General features: G+C 19.9%; 1 long non-coding RNA gene across 1 annotated transcript in view; it reads right to left on the bottom strand.

Moving 5' to 3' along the window:
* The window catches only part of LOC145271127 (uncharacterized), a 30521-nt gene extending 10586 nt beyond the window's left edge, over window positions 1–19935 (bottom strand). The window contains exon 1 of the long non-coding RNA XR_013865701.1: window positions 19562–19935. This is a non-coding gene — a long non-coding RNA (uncharacterized LOC145271127). The remainder of the gene's footprint in view (window positions 1–19561) is intronic.
* Between the last annotated feature and the right edge of the window lie 477 nt (window positions 19936–20412).

The raw sequence follows: 20412 nt of genomic DNA, 5'->3' as shown, positions 1-20412 counted from the left end.
AAATATATTTCAGATTTAAAAATGGAGGTCAACTTTAATATAACAGAAGAGATATAAACAATTTTAGATTAGTTTATAAAAAGTATCCATTAATAATGACAAAAATATATATTTTACATTTCAAAATGAAGGTCACCTTTAACATAATAGGAGAGATATATAAAATTTTAGATTAGTTTATAAAAAGTATCCATAAATAATGAATAAAAAAATATATTTTAGATTTCAAAATGGAGGTCAACTTTAATATAATAACAGAGGAATATAAAATATTAGAGTAGTTTATAAAAAGTATCCATAAATAATGAATAAAAAACTATATTTAAGATTTACAAATAGAGGTCAACTTTAATATGATAGTAGACATATATTATTTTAGATTAGTTTATAAAAAGTATCCATACATAATGAACAAAAAATATATTTCAGATTTAAAAATGGAGGTCAACTTTAATATAACAGAAGAGATATATAACATTTATGATAAGTTTATCAAAACTATCCAAAAATAATGAATAAAAATATATGTCAGATTTCAAAATGAGGGTCAACTTTAATATAATAGTATATATATATAAAATTTTAGATTAGTTTATGAAAAGTATCCAAAAATAATGAAAAAAAATATATATTTCAGATTTCAAAATGAGGGTCAACTTTATTATAATAGTAGAGAAATATAAAATTATAGAGTAGTTTATAAAAAGTATCCATAAACAATGAATAACATACTATATTTCAGATTTCAAAATGGAGGTCAACTTTAATATTATAGTAGAGATATATAAAATTTAAGAAAAGTTTATAAAGTATACATAAATAATAAATGAAAAATATATTTCAGATTTCAAAATGGAGGTCAACTTTTATATAACAGAAGAGATATATACCATTTTAGATTAGTTTAAAAAATATCCATAAATAATGAACAAAAATATATTTCAGATTTTAAAATGGAGGTCAACTTTAATATAACAGAAGAGATATAAACAATTTTAGATAAGTTTATAAAAAGTATCCATTAATAAAGAATAAAAAATATATTAAAGATTTAAAAATGGAGGTTAATTTATATATAATAATAGAGATATATAAAATTTTAGATTATTTTATAAAAAGTATCCATAAATAATGATAAAAAATATATTTCAGATTTAAAAATGGAGGTCAACTTTAATATGATAGTAGAGATATATAAAATTTTAGATAAGTTTATAAAAAGTATCCATAAATAATGAATAAAAAATTATATTTCAGATTACAAAATCGAGGTCAACTTTAATATGATAGTAGAGATATATAACATTTAAGATTAATTAATAAAAAGTATCCATAAATAATGAATAAAAAATATATTTCAGATTTAAAAATGGAGGTCAACTTTAATATGATAGTAGAGATATATAACATTTCAGATTTATTAATAAAAAGTATCCATAAATAATGAATAAAAAATATATTTCAGATTTCAAAATGGAGGTCAACTTTAATATGATAGTAGAGATATATAACATTTTAGATTTATTAATAAAAAGTATCCATAAATAATGAATAAAAAAATATATTTCAGATTTCAAAATGGAGGTCAACTTTAATATGATAGTAGAGATATATAACATTTTAGATTTATTAATAAAAAGTATCCATAAATAATGAATAAAAAAATATATTTCAGATTTCAAAATGGAGGTCAACTTTAATATGATAGTAGAGATATATAACATTTTAGATTTATTAATAAAAAGTATCCATAAATAATGAATAAAAAATATATTAAAGATTTAAAAATGGAGGTCAACTTTAATATGATAGTAGAGATATATAACATTTTAGATTTATTAATAAAAAGTATCCATAAATAATGAATAAAAAAATATATTTCAGATTTCAAAATGGAGGTCAATTTTAATATGATAGTAGAGATATATAACATTTTAGATTTATTAATAAAAAGTATCCATAAATAATGAATAAAAAAATATATTTCAGATTTCAAAATGGAGGTCAACTTTAATATGATAGTAGAGATATATAACATTTTAGATTAGTTTAAAAAAAATATCCATAAATAATGAATAAAAAAATATATTTCAGATTTCAAAATGGAGGTCAACTGTAATATGATAGTAGAGATATATAACATTTTAGATTTATTAATAAAAAGTATCCATAAATAATGAATAAAAAAATATATTTCAGATTTCAAAATGGAGGTCAACTTTAATATGATAGTAGAGATATATAACATTTAAGATTTATTAATAAAAAGTATCCATATATAATGAATAAAAAAATATATTTCAGATTTCAAAATGGAGGTCAACTTTAATATGATAGTAGAGATATATAACATTTTACATTTATTAATAAAAAGTATCCATAAATAATGAATAAAAAATATATTAAAGATTTAAAAATGGAGGTCAACTTTAATATGATAGTAGAGATATATAACATTTCAGATTTATTAATAAAAAGTATCCATAAATAATGAATAAAAAATATATTAAAGATTTAAAAATGGAGGTCAACTTTAATATGATAGTAGAGATATATAACATTTCAGATTTATTAATAAAAAGTATCCATAAATAATGAATAAAAATTATATTTCAGATTTCAAAATGGAGGTCAACTTTAATATGATAGTAGAGATATATAACATTTTAGATTTATTAATAAAAAGTATCCATAAATAATGAATAAAAAAATATATTTCAGATTTCAAAATGGAGGTCAACTTTAATATGATAGTAGAGATATATAACATTTTAGATTTATTAATAAAAAGTATCCATAAATAATGAATAAAAAATATATTTAAGATTTAAAAATGGAGGTCAACTTTAATATGATAGTAGAGATATATAACATTTTAGATTTATTAATAAAAAGTATCCATAAATAATGAATAAAAAAATATATTTCAGATTTCAAAATGGAGGTCAACTTTGATATGATAGTAGAGATATATAACATTTTAGATTTATTAATAAAAAGTATCCATAAATAATGAATAAAAAATATATTTCAGATTTAAAAATGGAGGTCAACTTTAATATGATAGTAGAGATATATAACATTAAAGATTTATTAATAAAAAGTATCCATAAATAATGAATAAAAAATTATATTTCAGATTTCAAAATGGAGGTCAACTTTAATATGATAGTAGAGATATATAACATTTTAGATTTATTAATAAAAAGTATCCATAAATAATGAATAAAAATTATATTTCAGATTTCAAAATGGAGGTCAACTTTAATATGATAGTAGAGATATATAACATTTAAGATTTATTAATAAAAAGTATCCATAAATAATGAATAAAAAATATATTTCAGATTTCAAAATGGAGGTCAATTTTAATATGATAGTAGAGATATATAACATTTAAGATTTATTAATAAAAAGTATCCATAAATAATGAATAAAAAATATATTTCAGATTTAAAAATGGAGGTCAACTTTAATATGATAGTAGAGATATATAACATTTAAGATTTATTAATAAAAAGTATCCATAAATAATAAATAAAAAAATATATTTCAGATTTCAAAATGGAGGTCAACTTTAATATGATAGTAGAGATATATAACATTTTAGATTTATTAATAAAAAGTATCCATAAATAATGAATAAAAAAATATATTTCAGATTTCAAAATGGAGGTCAACTTTAATATGATAGTAGAGATATATAACATTCTAGATTTATTAATAAAAAGTATCCATAAATAATGAATAAAAAATATATTTCAGATTTAAAAATGGAGGTCAACTTTAATATGATAGTAGAGATATATAACATTTAAGATTTATTAATAAAAAGTATCCATAAATAATGAATAAAAAATTATATTTCAGATTTCAAAATGGAGGTCAACTTTAATATGATAGTAGAGATATATAACATTTTACATTTATTAATAAAAAGTATCCATAAATAATGAATAAAAAATATATTTCAGATTTAAAAAAGGAGGTCAACTTTAATATGATAGTAGAGATATATAACATTTTAGATTTATTAATAAAAAGTATCCATAAATAATGAATAAAAAATTATATTTCAGATTTAAAAATGGAGGTCAACTTTAATATGATAGTAGAGATATATAACATTTTAGATTTATTAATAAAAAGTATCCATAAATAATGAATAAAAAATATATTTCAGATTTAAAAATGGAGGTCAACTTTAATATGATAGTAGAGATATATAACATTTAAGATTTATTAATAAAAAGTATCCATAAATAATGAATAAAAAATTATATTTCAGATTTAAAAATGGAGGTCAACTTTAATATGATAGTAGAGATATATAACATTTTAGATTAGTTTAAAAAAAATATCCATAAATAATGAATAAAAAAATATATTTCAGATTTCAAAATGGAGGTCAACTTTAATATAATAGTAGAGATCTATTAAATTTTCGATTAGTTTATAAAAAGTATCCATACATTATAAATAAAAAATATATTTCAGATTTCAAAATTGAGGTCAACTATAATATAATAGTAGAGATATATAAAATTTTAGAACAGTTTATAAAGAGTATCCATAAATAATGAATAAAAAAATATTTTTAGGATTTCAAAATGGAGGTCAAATTTAATATAATAATAGAGATATATAAAATTTTAGATAAGTTTATAAAGAGTATCGATAAATAATGAATAAAAAATTATATTTCAGATTACAAAATTGAGGTCAACTTTAATATGATAGTAGAGATATATAACATTTAAGATTTATTAATAAAAAGTATCCATAAATAATGAATAAAAAATTATATTTCAGATTTCAAAATTGAGGTCAACTATAATATAATAGTAGAGATATATAAAATTTTAGAACAGTTTATAAAGAGTATCCATAAATAATGAATAAAAAAATATTTTTAAGATTTCAAAATGGAGGTCAACTTTAATATAATAATAGAGATATATAAAATTTTAGATAAGTTTATAAACAGTATCCATAAATAATGAATAAAAAAATATATTTCAGATTTCAAAATGGAGGTCAACTTTAATATGATAGTAGAGATATATAACATTTTAGATTTATTAATAAAAAGTATCCATAAATAATGAATAAAAAATATATTTCAGATTTCAAAATGGAGGTCAACTTTAATATGATAGTAGAGATATATAACATTTCAGATTTATTAATAAAAAGTATCCATAAATAATGAATAAAAAATTATATTTCAGATTTAAAAATGGAGGTCAACTTTAATATGATAGTAGAGATATATAACATTTCAGATTTATTAATAAAAAGTATCCATAAATAATGAATAAAAAATATATTTCAGATTTCAAAATGGAGGTCAACTTTAATATGATAGTAGAGATATATAACATTTCAGATTTATTAATAAAAAGTATCCATAAATAATGAATAAAAAATTATATTTCAGATTTAAAAATGGAGGTCAACTTTAATATGATAGTAGAGATATATAACATTTAAGATTTATTAATAAAAAGTATCCATAAATAATGAATAAAAAATATATTTCAGATTTAAAAATGGAGGTCAACTTTAATATGATAGTAGAGATATATAACATTTAACATTTATTAATAAAAAGTATCCATAAATAATGAATAAAAAATTATATTTCAGATTTCAAAATGGAGGTCAACTTTAATATGATAGTAGAGATATATAACATTTAACATTTATTAATAAAAAGTATCAATCAATAATGAATAAAAAATATATTTCAGATTTAAAAATGGAGGTCAACTTTAATATGATAGTAGAGATATATAACATTTTAGATTTATTAATAAAAAGTATCCATAAATAATGAATAAAAAATATATTTCAGATTTAAAAATGGAGGTCAACTTTAATATGATAGTAGAGATATATAACATTTAAGATTTATTAATAAAAATTATCCATAAATAATGAATAAAAAATTATATTTCAGATTTCAAAATGGAGGTCAACTTTAATATGATAGTAGAGATATATAACATTTTAGATTTATTAATAAAAAGTATCCATAAATAATGAATAAAAAATTATATTTCAGATTTAAAAATGGAGGTCAACTTTAATATGATAGTAGAGATATATAACATTTAAGATTTATTAATAAAAAGTATCCATAAATAATGAATAAAAAATATATTTCAGATTTAAAAATGGAGGTCAACTTTAATATGATAGTAGAGATATATAACATTTAAGATTTATTAATAAAAATTATCCATAAATAATGAATAAAAAATTATATTTCAGATTTCAAAATGGAGGTCAACTTTAATATGATAGTAGAGATATATAACATTTTAGATTTATTAATAAAAAGTATCCATAAATAATGAATAAAAAATTATATTTCAGATTTAAAAATGGAGGTCAACTTTAATATGATAGTAGAGATATATAACATTTAAGATTTATTAATAAAAAGTATCCATAAATAATGAATAAAAAATTATATTTCAGATTTAAAAATGGAGGTCAACTTTAATATGATAGTAGAGATATATAACATTTTAGATTAGTTTAAAAAAAATATCCATAAATAATGAATAAAAAAATATATTTCAGATTTCAAAATGGAGGTCAACTTTAATATAATAGTAGAGATCTATTAAATTTTCGATTAGTTTATAAAAAGTATCCATAAATTATAAATAAAAAATATATTTCAGATTTCAAAATTGAGGTCAACTATAATATAATAGTAGAGATATATAAAATTTTAGAACAGTTTATAAAGAGTATCCATAAATAATGAATAAAAAAATATTTTTAAGATTTCAAAATGGAGGTCAACTTTAATATAATAATAGAGATATATAAAATTTTAGATAAGTTTATAAAGAGTATCCATAAATAATGAATAAAAAATTATATTTCAGATTACAAAATTGAGGTCAACTTTAATATGATAGTAGAGATATATAACATTTAAGATTTATTAATAAAAAGTATCCATAAATAATGAATAAAAAATTATATTTCAGATTTCAAAATTGAGGTCAACTATAATATAATAGTAGAGATATATAAAATTTTAGAACAGTTTATAAAGAGTATCCATAAATAATGAATAAAAAAATATTTTTAAGATTTCAAAATGGAGGTCAACTTTAATATAATAATAGAGATATATAAAATTTTAGATAAGTTTATAAACAGTATCCATAAATAATGAATAAAAAAATATATTTCAGATTTCAAAATGGAGGTCAACTTTAATATGATAGTAGAGATATATAACATTTTAGATTTATTAATAAAAAGTATCCATAAATAATGAATAAAAAATATATTTCAGATTTCAAAATGGAGGTCAACTTTAATATGATAGTAGAGATATATAACATTTTAGATTTATTAATAAAAAGTATCCATAAATAATGAATAAAAAATATATTTCAGATTTCAAAATGGAGGTCAACTTTAATATGATAGTAGAGATATATAACATTTCAGATTTATTAATAAAAAGTATCCATAAATAATGAATAAAAAATTATATTTCAGATTTAAAAATGGAGGTCAACTTTAATATGATAGTAGAGATATATAACATTTCAGATTTATTAATAAAAAGTATCCATAAATAATGAATAAAAAATATATTTCAGATTTCAAAATGGAGGTCAACTTTAATATGATAGTAGAGATATATAACATTTCAGATTTATTAATAAAAAGTATCCATAAATAATGAATAAAAAATTATATTTCAGATTTAAAAATGGAGGTCAACTTTAATATGATAGTAGAGATATATAACATTTAAGATTTATTAATAAAAAGTATCCATAAATAATGAATAAAAAATTATATTTCAGATTTCAAAATGGAGGTCAACTTTAATATGATAGTAGAGATATATAACATTTAACATTTATTAATAAAAAGTATCCATAAATAATGAATAAAAAATTATATTTCAGATTTCAAAATGGAGGTCAACTTTAATATGATAGTAGAGATATATAACATTTAACATTTATTAATAAAAAGTATCAATCAATAATGAATAAAAAATATATTTCAGATTTAAAAATGGAGGTCAACTTTAATATGATAGTAGAGATATATAACATTTTAGATTTATTAATAAAAAGTATCCATAAATAATGAATAAAAAATATATTTCAGATTTAAAAATGGAGGTCAACTTTAATATGATAGTAGAGATATATAACATTTAAGATTTATTAATAAAAATTATCCATAAATAATGAATAAAAAATTATATTTCAGATTTAAAAATGGAGGTCAACTTTAATATGATAGTAGAGATATATAACATTTTAGATTTATTAATAAAAAGTATCCATAAATAATGAATAAAAAATTATATTTCAGATTTAAAAATGGAGGTCAACTTTAATATGATAGTAGAGATATATAACATTTAAGATTTATTAATAAAAAGTATCCATAAATAATGAATAAAAAATTATATTTCAGATTTAAAAATGGAGGTCAACTTTAATATGATAGTAGAGATATATAACATTTTAGATTAGTTTAAAAAAAATATCCATAAATAATGAATAAAAAAATATATTTCAGATTTCAAAATGGAGGTCAACTTTAATATAATAGTAGAGATCTATTAAATTTTCGATTAGTTTATAAAAAGTATCCATAAATTATAAATAAAAAATATATTTCAGATTTCAAAATTGAGGTCAACTATAATATAATAGTAGAGATATATAAAATTTTAGAACAGTTTATAAAGAGTATCCATAAATAATGAATAAAAAAATATTTTTAAGATTTCAAAATGGAGGTCAACTTTAATATAATAATAGAGATATATAAAATTTTAGATAAGTTTATAAAGAGTATCCATAAATAATGAATAAAAAATTATATTTCAGATTACAAAATTGAGGTCAACTTTAATATGATAGTAGAGATATATAACATTTAAGATTTATTAATAAAAAGTATCCATAAATAATGAATAAAAAATTATATTTCAGATTTCAAAATTGAGGTCAACTATAATATAATAGTAGAGATATATAAAATTTTAGAACAGTTTATAAAGAGTATCCATAAATAATGAATAAAAAAATATTTTTAAGATTTCAAAATGGAGGTCAACTTTAATATAATAATAGAGATATATAAAATTTTAGATAAGTTTATAAAGAGTATCCATAAATAATGAATAAAAAAATATATTTCAGATTTCAAAATTGAGGTCAACTTTAATATGATAGTAGAGATATATAACATTTTAGATTTATTAATAAAAAGTATCCATAAATAATGAATAAAAAATATATTTCAGATTTAAAAATGGAGGTCAACTTTAATATGATAGTAGAGATATATAACATTTAACATTTATTAATAAAAAGTATCCATAAATAATGAAAAAAAAATATATTTCAGATTTAAAAATGGAGGTCAACTTTAATATGATAGTAGAGATATATGACATTTTAGATTTATTAATAAAAAGTATCCATAAATAATGAATAAAAAATTATATTTCAGATTTAAAAATGGAGGTCAACTTTAATATGATAGTAGAGATATATAACATTTAAGATTTATTAATAAAAAGTATCCATAAATAATGAATAAAAAATTATATTTCAGATTTCAAAATGGAGGTCAACTTTAATATGATAGTAGAGATATATAACATTTTAGATTTATTAATAAAAAGTATCTATAAATAATGAATAAAAAATTATATTTCAGATTTCAAAATTGAGGTCAACTATAATATAATAGTAGAGATATATAAAATTTTAGAACAGTTTATAAAGAGTATCCATAAATAATGAATAAAAAAATATTTTTAAGATTTCAAAATGGAGGTCAACTTTAATATAATAATAGAGATATATAAAATTTTAGATAAGTTTATAAAGAGTATCCATAAATAATGAATAAAAAATTATATTTCAGATTACAAAATTGAGGTCAACTTTAATATGATAGTAGAGATATATAACATTTAAGATTTATTAATAAAAAGTATCCATAAATAATGAATAAAAAATTATATTTCAGATTTCAAAATTGAGGTCAACTATAATATAATAGTAGAGATATATAAAATTTTAGAACAGTTTATAAAGAGTATCCATAAATAATGAATAAAAAAATATTTTTAAGATTTCAAAATGGAGGTCAACTTTAATATAATAATAGAGATATATAAAATTTTAGATAAGTTTATAAAGAGTATCCATAAATAATGAATAAAAAAATATATTTCAGATTTAAAAATGGAGGTCAACTTTAATATGATAGTAGAGATATATAACATTTTAGATTTATTAATAAAAAGTATCCATAAATAATGAATAAAAAATTATATTTTAGATTTAAAAATGGAGGTCAACTTTAATATGATAGTAGAGATATATAACATTTAAGATTTATTAATAAAAAGTATCCATAAATAATGAATAAAAAATATATTTCAGATTTCAAAATGGAGGTCAACTTTAATATGATAGTAGAGATATATAACATTTTAGATTTATTAATAAAAAGTATCCATAAATAATGAATAAAAAATTATATTTCAGATTTAAAAATGGAGGTCAACTGTAATATGATAGTAGAGATATATAACATTTAAGATTTATTAATAAAAAGTATCCATAAATAATGAATAAAAAATTATATTTCAGATTTCAAAATGGAGGTCAACTTTAATATGATAGTAGAGATATATAACATTTTAGATTTATTAATAAAAAGTATCCATAAATAATGAATAAAAAATTATATTTCAGATTTCAAAATGGAGGTCAACTTTAATATGATAGTAGAGATATATAACATTTAAGATTTATTAATAAAAAGTATCCATAAATAATGAAAAAAAAATATATTTCAGATTTAAAAATGGAGGTCAACTTTAATATGATAGTAGAGATATATAACATTTTAGATTTATTAATAAAAAGTATCCATAAATAATGAATAAAAAATTATATTTCAGATTTAAAAATGGAGGTCAACTTTAATATGATAGTAGAGATATATAACATTTAAGATTTATTAATAAAAAGTATCCATAAATAATGAATAAAAAAATATATTTCAGATTTCAAAATGGAGGTCAACTTTAATATGATAGTAGAGATATATAACATTTTAGATTTATTAATAAAAAGTATCCATAAATAATGAATAAAAAATATATTTCAGATTTAAAAATGGAGGTCAACTTTAATATGATAGTAGAGATATATAACATTTAAGATTTATTAATAAAAAGTATCCATAAATAATGAATAAAAAATATATTTCAGATTTCAAAATGGAGGTCAACTTTAATATGATAGTAGAGATATATAACATTTAAGATTTATTAATAAAAAGTATCCATAAATAATGAATAAAAAATTATATTTCAGATTTCAAAATGGAGGTCAACTTTAATATGATAGTAGAGATATATAACATTTAAGATTTATTAATAAAAAGTATCCATAAATAATGAATAAAAAATTATATTTCAGATTTAAAAATGGAGGTCAACTTTAATATGATAGTAGAGATATATAACATTTTAGATTAGTTTAAAAAAAATATCCATAAATAATGAATAAAAAAATATATTTCAGATTTCAAAATGGAGGTCAACTTTAATATAATAGTAGAGATCTATTAAATTTTCGATTAGTTTATAAAAAGTATCCATAAATTATAAATAAAAAATATATTTCAGATTTCAAAATTGAGGTCAACTATAATATAATAGTAGAGATATATAAAATTTTAGAACAGTTTATAAAGAGTATCCATAAATAATGAATAAAAAAATATTTTTAATATTTCAAAATGGAGGTCAACTTTAATATAATAATAGAGATATATAAAATTTTAGATAAGTTTATAAAGAGTATCCATAAATAATGAATAAAAAATTATATTTCAGATTACAAAATTGAGGTCAACTTTAATATGATAGTAGAGATATATAACATTTAAGATTTATTAATAAAAAGTATCCATAAATAATGAATAAAAAATTATATTTCAGATTTAAAAATTGAGGTCAACTATAATATAATAGTAGAGATATATAAAATTTTAGAACAGTTTATAAAGAGTATCCATAAATAATGAATAAAAAAATATTTTTAAGATTTCAAAATGGAGGTCAACTTTAATATAATAATAGAGATATATAAAATTTTAGATAAGTTTATAAAGAGTATCCATAAATAATGAATAAAAAAATATATTTCAGATTTCAAAATGGAGGTCAACTTTAATATGATAGTAGAGATATATAACATTTTAGATTTATTAATAAAAAGTATCCATAAATAATGAATAAAAAATATATTTCAGATTTAAAAATGGAGGTCAACTTTAATATGATAGTAGAGATATATAACATTTAAGATTTATTAATAAAAAGTATCCATAAATAATGAATAAAAAATTATATTTCAGATTTCAAAATGGAGGTCAACTTTAATATGATAGTAGAGATATATAACATTTAAGATTTATTAATAAAAAGTATCCATAAATAATGAAAAAAATATATATTTCAGATTTAAAAATGGAGGTCAACTTTAATATGATAGTAGAGATATATAACATTTTAGATTTATTAATAAAAAGTATCCATAAATAATGAATAAAAAAATATATTTCAGATTTCAAAATGGAGGTCAACTTTAATATGATAGTAGAGATATATAACATTTTAGATTTATTAATAAAAAGTATCCATAAATAATGAATAAAAAATATATTTCAGATTTAAAAATGGAGGTCAACTTTAATATGATAGTAGAGATATATAACATTTAAGATTTATTAATAAAAAGTATCCATAAATAATGAATAAAAAATTATATTTCAGATTTAAAAATGGAGGTCAACTTTAATATGATAGTAGAGATATATAACATTTTAGATTAGTTTAAAAAAAATATCCATAAATAATGAATAAAAAATATATTTCAGATTTCAAAATGGAGGTCAACTTTAATATAATAGTAGAGATCTATTAAATTTTCGATTAGTTTATAAAAAGTATCCATAAATTATAAATAAAAAATATATTTCAGATTTCAAAATTGAGGTCAACTATAATATAATAGTAGAGATATATAAAATTTTAGAACAGTTTATAAAGAGTATCCATAAATAATGAATAAAAAAATATTTTTAAGATTTCAAAATGGAGGTCAACTTTAATATAATAATAGAGATATATAAAATTTTAGATAAGTTTATAAAGAGTATCCATAAATAATGAATAAAAAATTATATTTCAGATTACAAAATTGAGGTCAACTTTAATATGATAGTAGAGATATATAACATTTAAGATTTATTAATAAAAAGTATCCATAAATAATGAATAAAAAAATATTTTTAAGATTTCAAAATGGAGGTTAACTTTAATATAATAATAGAGATATATAAAATTTTAGATAAGTTTATAAAAAGTATCCATAAATAATGATAAAAAATTATATTTAAGATTTCAAAATGGAGGTCAACTTAATATGATAGTACAGACATATACAATTTGAGATTAGTTTATAAAAAGTATCCATAAATAATGAACAAAAAATATATTATAGATTTTAAAATGGAGATCAACTTTAATATGATAGTAGAGATATATAACATTTTAGATTAGTTTATAAAATTATCCATAAATAATGAATAAATAATATGTTTCAGATTTCAAAATGGAGGTCAACTTTCATATGGTAGTAGAGATATATAACATTTTAGATAAATTTATAAAAAGTATCCATAAATAATGAATAAAAAATTATATTTCAGATTTCAAAATTCAGGTCAACTTTAATATGATAGTAGAGATATATAACATTTTAGATAAATTTATAAAAAGTATCCATAAATAATGAATAAAAAATATATTTCAGATTTCAAAACGGATGTAAACTTTAATATAATAGTAGAGATATATAAAATTTTAGATTAGTTTGTAAAAAGTATCTCTAAATAATGAAAAAAAATATATTTTAGATTTCAAAATGGAAGTCAACTTTTTATGATAGTAGAGATATGTACAATTTTAGATTAGTTTATAAAAAGTATCCATAAATAATGAATAAATAATATGTTTCAGATTTCAAAATGGAGGTCAACTTTTTATGATAGTAGAGATATATAACATTTTAGATTAGTTTATAAAAAGTATCCATAATTAATGAAACAAAACTATATTTAAGATTTCAAAATGGAGGTTAACTTTAATATAATAGTAGAGGAATATAAAATTTTAGATTTATTTATAAAACGTATCCATAAATAATGAATAAAAAATATATTTCAGATTTCAAAATGAGGGTCAACTTTAATATAATAGTAGAGATATATAAAATTTTAGATTAGTTTATAAAAACTATCCATAAATAATGAAAAAAATATATTTCAGATTTCAAACTGGGGGTCAACTTTAATATAATAGTATAGATATATACAATTTTAGATTAGTTTATAAAAAGTATCCATAAATAATAAATAAAAAATATATTTCAGATTTCAAAATGTAGGTCAACTTTTATATAATAGTAGAGATATATAAAATTTTAGATTAGTTTATAAAAAGTATCCATAATTAATGAAACAAAACTATATTGAAGATTTCAAAATGGAGGTTAACTTTAATATAATAGCAGAGACTTAAAACATTTTAGATTAGTTTATAAAAAGTATCCATAAATAATGAAAAAAATATATATTTTAGATTTCAAAATGAAGGTCACCTTTAACATAATAGGAGAGATATATAAAATTTTAGATTAGTTTATAAAAAGTATCCATAAATAATGAATAAAAAAATATATTTGAGATTTCAAAATGGAGGGCAACAAGAATTAATAATTATATATTTTTTCCTGAAAAAGATGACCATACAGTAATTCCCTTTTTACTAAAATAGCAATAAGCGTGGAGGATAAAAACATAAAATTTCACTTTGTGTTTGAGTTTTGATGATTATTTATATTAGAAATGTTTCACAAATTTTAAATGGGTAGAATTTAATTACGTTATTATTTCACATGTAAGGCTGTAATTAAAATTTAATTTAATTAACCACATTGTTTAAAAAAAAGAAATAACTCAAGATGAAGTTTTCAAATGAGTAAATGTGTTTTTATAATCAAAAAACTTAAACAATAAAAAGTACAATGTTATGATATTAATTATTGCCAATCAAACGTGAAAAAATATGCGTGATTTCTGTGAACTATACGAACTATTGAAAGGCAGAAGCGACTTAATGATTTTTTAAAATCTTCGTTCATCTTCTTCAAACTTAATCTTTGTAATAATTTTGTTCAATTTTAAGATTTACACAGTTTTATGATTAATAATATTATAAACATTTGTATATTAAATATGAAATACGGTTTTACTGAATGTTCATTTGGTTAAATACTGGCTTCAATATTTAGTTTGGTAAAAAGAGTCAAACAAATTATAACGGGGGGGGGGCTACAAAATGCTAAATATTTGTGCAATAATATTTTCAAGTCGGTTTTAATGTGGCGATAAAATAGCTGACAAGAGCCATGTTTATATTAAAACTTAATATTTAAAAAAATTGAAACAATTAATGAAAAATCTATATTGTAACGGACCATTTTGAAATAATGGTATTTTAATTGTTTTAATCTTTTAAAAATAAATTAATTTTTAGGAAGTTTATTTTTCTTGGCAATTCAAGTGATTATAGTATATATCACTATCTGAAAAGCGCTATTTGAAAAAAAAGCATAATAAAATTCAATTTATATCATTTTTTAATTGCAATTTTAAGGTAAGTTTTTATTCAATATGTGTATTTAATTTTTTTTAAAATAAATATATTTTCTTTATTTAAACTCTTATGTTTCATAATAAAAAGAAATTTCGATAGATTTAAATATATTTTGTTCAAATTTCGAAAAAAAGCAATATGGGGGGGCACTCACTTAAAAAAAATATTTCCTCTCGTATATTTTACGGAAACTGCATTTTACATGTAATTTCATTCTAAAATAGATAAGTATAAAATATTTCACGAAAATCGGACCATTACTTGATTTTTGCTAGATTTATTAATCACGGGTATGTTTTCACGTTCGGAATTCTTACTAGATGAGAACGCCAATTATGTAAACACGATTTTCGTGTCGATATTTCATTATTTTCCTACGATGAAATTGTTTTTTAAATTATTACTAGTTTACTTGCTGCTTCTTCTTCTAAATGGTACAAAAGTTATATTGATAATATTAATTTATAATAAAGTTACATCGTTTTACATATAGGGGTGTTAAGTCTGTGGTGTCTTTTGGAGGTGCATACTATTGGGTACTTATATATTTTTGGTATCGTGCTGAAATAATGTTTTTATTTACAAAGTCATTTTTACCTTGTAATTATACTTAGGATTGAATACAAATATTTTTGTGAAACTTGAATTAACCTGAAAACACTATTTACAAATAGCGCGGTACGAAAAATGCATAAGCACAAAATTTTGCCACAACTACTCCCGCCACTCAACCGCCCCCATCCCCAATGTAAATAGGATATTTGTAAAATGTTAAATGGTAATCCACTCGGTAAATGTCGGTGCCTTACTTATGGAAAAATGGTTAATTAAACTGCTGAAGCACCTGTTAAACTAAACAAGTTCTATAATTTAATACCCCCAAAGTATGAAAACATAAAAATATTTTTTTAAAACGCTCGTGAAAACTTAATTCAATTAAAAAGCATTAAAAACTATGTAACAACACAAAATAAAAAACTGAACCACTTTTTAAAAAACTTTCTTGTTATTTCAAAATGTCTACTAAAGATTCCTCCATATGATAAGTCACTTTACTCTAATAAACACTACTGAAGGCGGTGAAATGATGTATAATAGTCCCGGGGTAAAAGGGTTCATATCATGAAAACGATAAATTTGCGACGGATTGGATTTCAGATTCGTTTTCAGCGACCTTGAATAACTCTAAAAACCAAATTAGAGTAGTTGGTGTTCTAGGTGTATCAGAATTTGGGGGGAATTTTTGACACCCCTCACATAAAACTGCGAATAAAATAATTAAAAAAAAAAACTCGTAATTTCTCTTTTAAAAGTGGGTTGTTTTTTTTCTTTATGGATTATACTTCCAGATTAAACTCACTAAGTTGTATTAAAAGTAATAGAAATATTATTTTTTTATTTAAAAAAAAGCAGTAATGAAAGCAATTGAATTTACCGAGTTAACTATTTTTCAATTTTTAAACTTTAAAAATCTATCAGAATTTTTCTATTGATTCAATTTTTACGATATTGCAGGGTCAATTTTTACGATAGAAATATTTTTTTAAAGCAGTAATGAAATCAATTGAATTTACCGAGTTAATTATTTTTCGATTTTTAAACTTTAAAAATCTATCAGAATTTTTCTATTGATTCAATTTTTACGATATTTTCAGGGTCAATGTGAACTTTTATGCTCTTCCACTAAAGCGAATATAATATTTTAGACAAACGTTTTTTTAATTCACGCCCCCCCTATTTTCAAATGTCTATTAAAAAGTAAATAATTAATTTAATCACCAAAGTTTTATATATCACAAACTTAAGATAAAAGCTCAATAAATAATATATTCACATTTAAAACAAAAAAAGAAGCGTTTTTTAGAAATGTACCTGCAAGTCCGAAGTTGAAAACCTTTTTTTTGTTCTTGTTTTTTTTTTTAATGAAAATTTTGTCCTTGCTCCTTTAGTTTTTCTGTTGTATCAAACTTTTATATTCAGCTTCACTTTAACGCTGATTTGGACAACTTTTAATGTTTTTGTTTACATTGAGTTACTAGAAAAACGTTATCCTATTCACCATTGCAACACTGGTGACTCTCTCCGTTAATCTGGTCCCTCATCGTAACATGTTAAAACAATTAAATATTTAAAAAAAAACAAACTTTTTTTTTGCTCAGTTGTCTAACAATTCAACCAACTTCGAATTAAATTATTTTGTATATGATAATTATTATTATATTGTTAGAATTCATAAGTTTTACTGAAATAAACACATTATTAAAAAAAAATCTTAATTTAATCACCAAAGTTTTATATATCACAAATTGAAGATAAAAGATCCATAAATAATATATTCAAATTTAAAACAAAAAAAGAAGTGTTTTTTAGAAATTTAACTGTAAAGTCCGAAGTTTAAAACCTTTTTTTTTTTAAACCACGTTGTTTTTTTTAATGAAACTTTCGTCGTCCTTGCTCCTTTAATTGTTCTTTTAAAAGTGGGTTGCTTATTTTCTTTACGGATTATACTTCCAAAATAAACTATATAAGTTGTATAAAAAGCAATAGAAATATTTTTTTAAAGCAGTAATGAAATCAATTGAATTTACCGAGTTAATTATTTTTCGATTTTTAAACTTTAAAAATCTATCAGAATTTTTCTATTGATTCAATTTTTACGATATTTTCAGGGTCAATGTGAAATTTTATGCTTTTTCCAATAAAGCGATTATAATATTTTAGACAAACGTTTTTTTTTTATTCACGACCCCCCCCATTTTCAAATGTCTATTAAAAAGTAAATAATTAATTTAATCACAAAAGTTTTATATATCACAAATTGAAGATAAAAGATCAATAAATGATATATTCAAATTTAAAACAAAAAAGAAGTGTTTTTTTTTAGAAATTTACCTGTCAATCCGAAGTTTAAAACCTTTTTTTTAAAACCACATTGTTTTTTTTGTTTTTTTTTAAATGAAACTTTCGTCCTTGCTCCTTTGATTGTTCTGTTGTAGCATAAGGTATCATTTATCAAACTTTTATATTCGTCTTCACTTTAACGCTGATTCGGACAACTTTTAATGTTTTTGTTTACGTTGATGTACTAGAAAAACGTTATCCTATTCGCCATCACAACACTGGTGACATTCTCCGTAAATCTGGTCCCTCATCGGAACATGTTAAAACAAATATTAAAAAAAAGTTTTTTTTTGTGTGTGTGCTCAGTTGTCTAACAATTCAACCAACTTCGAATTAAATTATTTTATATATGACAATTATTATTATTTTCTCAGTTTTACTGAAATAAACACATTATGTGCAAAAATCTAAATATTCGATTGAAAAATATATTTTTACAAGATTTTTTTTTTAATGGGAGAATCATTTTTTTATTCACGTATGTTATAAGGCATGGCGAAATCAATATATATATATTTTTTAATTAATTGCAATGAAAATATAAACTAACTTCAATGTTACAGATTATATTAAAAGTTATCGGATTTAATTTATTTTGAAGTGTATAAACAATGATGATGATGATGATTTATTTTGAAGTATATATAAAAGTTATCGGATTAAATGAATGAAAGCAACATCTGATTTTTATAAAATAAATAGTTGTTGTTTTTTTCGAATAAATAATATTTTTTATTGGATTGCAAAAAAACTTATTTTAACGTTTCATATTATTTTTAAAGTTATTGGATGTAAATATTGGAAAAGTGTATAAAAAGGAAAAAAATAATAATAACTTACCTTTCATTCCAGGAATTCAATACGAAAAAAGTGGGATGAACTCGCTTTTTTTTCTTTTGTGTTCAAAACAGAAAATTTGTTTTGCTTGTTAGGATTTCTTTAGTAAATTGATACAACTTTTGTTTTGTGTGTCCAATTCATTAAGAAATAAAATATATGAAAATATAAAAGAATCAAAATTAAAAGATGAAAAACACAATTTAACCGTGAAATTATTTCAAGAGAAAATCAGCTGTTAAAGAACAATGAATTTAGGTCATTTTAAGACGGTGTAATAATTATTTCGTTCCTCCTGTAACAATGTCCGTTCATTAGTTCAAAATGTAGAGAATCGTTTTCCAACTATGTTTAGAGCATATTAAATAATTAAATAAAGGAAGTTTTGCAGTTACGCCCGGCAAAGTCACAAGTAAGGTCATCTTAAAACGGTGTAATCATTATTTCGTTCCTCGAGAAAAAATGCCCGTTCATTAGTTAAAAATGTGCTATTGTTTTCCAATCATTCTTAAAGCATATTAAATAATGGAATAAATTATATCGATGCTTAAAGATAAAATAATTATAACATTAATATGGTAAAAACAATCGACGTTTTTATAAAGCAGCGTCACACTTTAACCGGAAGTTACTATTGCTATTGAAGCCATAAACGTTTTAATAAAATGAAGTTAAAATTGGTAATGCGGCATATTCACTTATTATATTCACGAATTATAGAGCAAGTCATATATAGAGCGAAATATCCAGAACTTCAAAACCAACTTCGGTACTTCTACAGTTTATCGCCGAAAAATGAGGCGCAATTTTTCGTGCATCTGTCGTTAAAATGCGAGAGAGAATCAGTATTTTAA

This window comes from Euprymna scolopes, chromosome 46 (genome assembly GCF_053919585.1).
Source record: "Euprymna scolopes isolate OS-2025 chromosome 46, ASM5391958v1, whole genome shotgun sequence".
NCBI classification, from domain to species: Eukaryota; Metazoa; Mollusca; class Cephalopoda; order Sepiida; family Sepiolidae; genus Euprymna; species Euprymna scolopes.
Note: the sequence above shows the minus strand (reverse complement) of the source record. Positions and strands in the feature narration are given on the sequence as shown.